We start from the raw sequence: 4459 nt of genomic DNA, 5'->3' as shown, positions 1-4459 counted from the left end.
TTCACAGGGTGTTTGTGTGCATGTGTGTGTGTGGCAAATGGGCGTACATGCGTGCGTATGTGCATTCATGTCTGAGTGTGTACATACACTTAAATATGGTCATGGCAACTGCTCTTTGTTTATGTTGTTGTGGTTGTAAATGTGATAAGTCTGACACCACGCAGCCAGATGAGTAGGAACATAGACCCATTTGTTTCTCCTATTGTCTTCCACTTAAACCATATCATTACATTGCTGTTATCTGTAGGTAACTCCAGGATGCTTGTTCCACAGCCTAATGTACGTAGGCCTACAGTGCCAAAAAGGTGTTAGTCTTAATCTATATTTATGTACTTGCGGTCACATTAATACAGATTATCATAATCATATCTGTCTGTGACATGACAGTGTATTCCAGCCAGCACTTTTTTTTTATGTATTTTGTATTTTACAGTTTGACACCCGTTATTCCCGATTCCATCCTCAAATTGGCACCAGATTGCGCGGGGCCTCCCAGTGAGAGTGAGAGAGCGAGCCACACCTTGTTTTCTGGTGACCCGAGTCGAGGGAAAATCAGCCTTTAATAAGTATGTAAGGAAAAAGACAGATGCTGCCAAGATGACCGCTATCCCATCCCATCCACCGTTCAGTTGAGCTGGCAGACGGACAGCAATGTGAGAAGGCAAACAGACCTGGGTTCCACTGGTATTTTAAATATGTAAATACTTTAGCTGTGCTTGATATTTCCAGGCACAATGAGAAAGTCCAAAAGTGCAAAACTTCCCCACCTGGCACTCAGACAGGCTGAAACAAATGCTCAAACTATTTGAACAGTTTCAAATATGAACTGAACCCAGGTCTGAAGGGAAGGAGGGGATGGAGACTGGAATCCTGACAAAAAAGTAAGAGTCTCTCATTCTCTCCCAGGCAGGCCTCCTGTTTTATAGAGGAGCGTGTGAACGTGACGAGGGGAGTGTGAAGAAGATTAGACACCAGACTCTGCCTTTTATCCATTATACATCCTCCATCTCTCCATGTCTCCATTTTTTTATATATTGTGATGCCCCACATCCCAAAGCCAGTTCAACTCTCTCCTTGTCACTGTGTGATGTCTGGAAGTTATGTCTCTCTCTCTCTCTTCTCTCTCTCTCTCTCTCTCTCTCTCTCTCCTTCTCTCTCTTCTCTCTCTCTCTCTCTCTCTCTCTCTCTCTCTCTCTCTCTCTCTCTCTCTCCTCTCTCTCTTCTCTCTCTCTCTCTCTCTCTCTCTCTCTCTCTCTCCTCTCTCTCTCTCTCTCATCTCTCTCTTCTCTTCTCTCTCTCCTCTCTCTCTCTCTCTCCTCTCTCTCTCTCTCTCTCTTCTCTCTCTCTCTCTGCTCTCTCTCTTCTTCTCTCTCTCTTCTCTTCTCTCTGTCTCTCTCTCTCTCTCTCTCTCTCTCTCTCTCTCCTCTCTCTCTCTCTCTCTCTCTTCTCTTCTCTCTCCTCTCATCTCGTCGTTCTCTCTCTCTCTCTCGTCTCCTCTCCTCTCGTCTCTCCTCTGCTATTCTCTCCGTCATGTTCTCTCTCTCTCTCGCGTCTCCTAGTCTCCTATCCCTGCTCGGTTTCCTCTCTTCCTCCTCCTCCCTCCCGGTCTCATCCATCCCTCCCCCCTCCTCTCATCCTCCTACTTTTCTCTCTCCGTTACAGTGGGGCTTCAGTGTACCCAGGAAGTTAATGTGCCCTCAGGGAGACAGCAGCCCACTCCRCAGAGGCACAACAATAGGTCCCATTCTGTTTCATCCTCACTCTCCCCCTTCTCTTCCCGCGTCTCCCCGTCCTCCTCCCCATGACCATGACTAATGACTAGAGAAGACACCAACACAACAACACCACCACAGGACCCATCAGAAACATCCCACAAAAGGACAACTCATTCAGACATAACAAATATCCACAGTCCTACGTCACGATATTGAATTTCCTCCATTCCATATGTAAACAGGCAGACACTGATGACTGAAACTCAGAGTGTATTGAGGTGTACTGTTGCCTCTTGTTTTTCACAGTGCACTTTCTCAGCCCAGGGTGATCTTTAAAGGGGTATATCACTCTAAAATCTAAGTTTGGCAGATGTTTTCAGATCTCAGAAGTATAATAATGTTATAGATTCAGACCTTCAAAGTGGTCATCTGCTGAGATAAATCCTTGTCCAGGTTTGCGGTGCTTATCTCCTCCATTCATTTGAGGTTGAGGCATAGAGCTGGATCTACACAACTGATGGTGTAGGATGACTTAGGCTACCTTTAAAGATACAATCTGAGATTGGTACATACATTTTTGGGACTATTCAATTAAGGTTAGATAATGAGAATGTAACTTGTAAAAGCTTCATGAGTTAGTGCAACTGTCATACCTCATCAGAACCACAAGTATAAGCTGGTTTTGCTCCATTGTTTGTAAACAATGTAATTGTAAAAAAAAACACTGTATAGCCTCAAAACATGGTTTAAACAATCCTTTGGATCTCTTAGATGGTCAGTCCTTGCATCCGTAGCCCTGTCTATGAATTTGAGAGTGGTTCCATCTCTCCAGCCCCATCCCCTGAGCTGTTGACCAAAACAGTGGCAAGGTGTCCACTTTGTTGTTAATCGAACTGCAGATTGTTTTTTGGAGTGTAATGTCCCTTTAACTGAAGACTAAGACTGTCCCAGGCCTAGCTTATGGAAGCTCTTAGCACTAGACGAAGACGAAAATGTGCAGTGTGAAAAGCCCTATAGAATAGGAAGACGGACAGAACTTTTAACATGTTCAATAGGAACTTGAGCTACAGAACAGAACACATTCCCATTTCCAACACATGTCCTGTAATCCATGGGACTGCACTTGGCTGCTTCCTGTGGCCTACTGTACGTGCCCAAAAACACATCTGTAACATTTGTCCCCATGAAACGGCTTTCGGCGATACGGCCATTAGAGTAAGCCAGTCATGTCTCACTCTGGCAAAAAAACAACAAGATGTATCATATCATATTGCACTGCCTCAGTATACTACATATAGCAGTAGATACTGACTGGATACACTAAAGGAAATGGGACTCCATGACTTTAGGTATATACTGTTTAACAGTGTTCAGCTGGAGGGCTGATTGGCATGTGTGTATGAATAACTATCAGTTATAAGGCAGGGGTTAGTAACCTGTATGGGTTGATTGCTCGTTTGGTCAGGGATATAATCTTTTCCTGAGCGCATTGATGTTGAAATGTATATTCAGTGCTGAATTTCCTCAAGAGAGGTAAAAGTTGAAGAAGAGTGAAAATGACATGGCTTGGAACACCGTCTCGGGGGCCGTGGCTCCTGAGGGGAAAGACTGGGTGACAAGTCATGAGGCTGTTTTTTAGAACTTTCATTTTTGTGAAAACCCAGCAGGAAATAATCCTGAAGACATTGAGTCCTGGCGAGTTAGAGAGTGGGATACTTGGTCGCATGTTATCATGACTTTGGTTGTTCTTTGCATTATAAATTATGTGTAGCTTAAACACAATATTAAATTACGTGTATGTTTGTTCGTGTTTCGTGTTTGCTTTTCAAGTCTCTGTGCTATATCCTCTCTTAGGAACCAGAAGGAGGAAATGGAGAAGTCCAAAATTACAGCTAAAAACGGAGGAAGCCAAAAGCTCCCAGCAGGAATGTTGTCCGATGAGAAATGGGAATAAGAGTGGTGCACTAGCGTGATATATGATCAAGAAGGCCATAAGTCGTATATTTGTAAACGTAAATAATCAGCTGTGAATGTTAATTCATGTTCTATTGTTTGTTCCATTGATTAAGTAATTTCCACAGTTTATATTGAATGATGAACAGTATGGAGTTAGATGTCACAGGGGGACTGAATGTGTTCTGACTTTAGATATGAAATTCTGACTTATTCATGTACGTGGGGGAGAGAGGGTATGTTAACGTTTACATTCTGTCAGGATATGTTATTGTTATTGCCCACCAAGGGATCCTATGGGAGGAGAAAGAGACACATGTCTGGTACAAGTCAACATGACAGCCGTGAGTTAGGGAGGAGTGAGCTCAATTTGGGGCAGAGGTCAGGTTAGATGAAGTGGGAAGAACAATATCAACTAATCTCTTGGATGAGCAACAGAGAATGTTCAGCATGGCTAAGGAGGGGCTCAGCATAGGAGAAAGGGTTAAATACAGTGTTTGTGTGATATGTTCCTTGTCTAAGGCAGCTGTTCCCCAATGGGTGAATAAACTTGGTTTGAGCCTTTATAAGCGCCCGTGAGTTTTTATTAGGTTCATCTTAGACCTAACAAGAACATTCAAACCCCGAGATGTTTAGGAGGATTCGACACCTAGCACAAATTAATTATGCTTATTATGTATTGTCTGCCGGATTGTTCAAAGTCCGGTACAGGGGGTGGCTTTGGGTCTAAAAGTGATTGGTGTGAGCCTTGCTGAGGGCCCTGGCCTTCAAGGATCTCATTCAAGCCTGGT

This window comes from Salvelinus sp. IW2-2015, unplaced genomic scaffold (assembly GCF_002910315.2).
Source record: "Salvelinus sp. IW2-2015 unplaced genomic scaffold, ASM291031v2 Un_scaffold5352, whole genome shotgun sequence".
Taxonomy (NCBI): Eukaryota; Metazoa; Chordata; class Actinopteri; order Salmoniformes; family Salmonidae; genus Salvelinus; species Salvelinus sp. IW2-2015.
The sequence above is the reverse complement of the archived record's forward strand: the minus strand, read 5'-3'. Positions refer to the sequence as shown.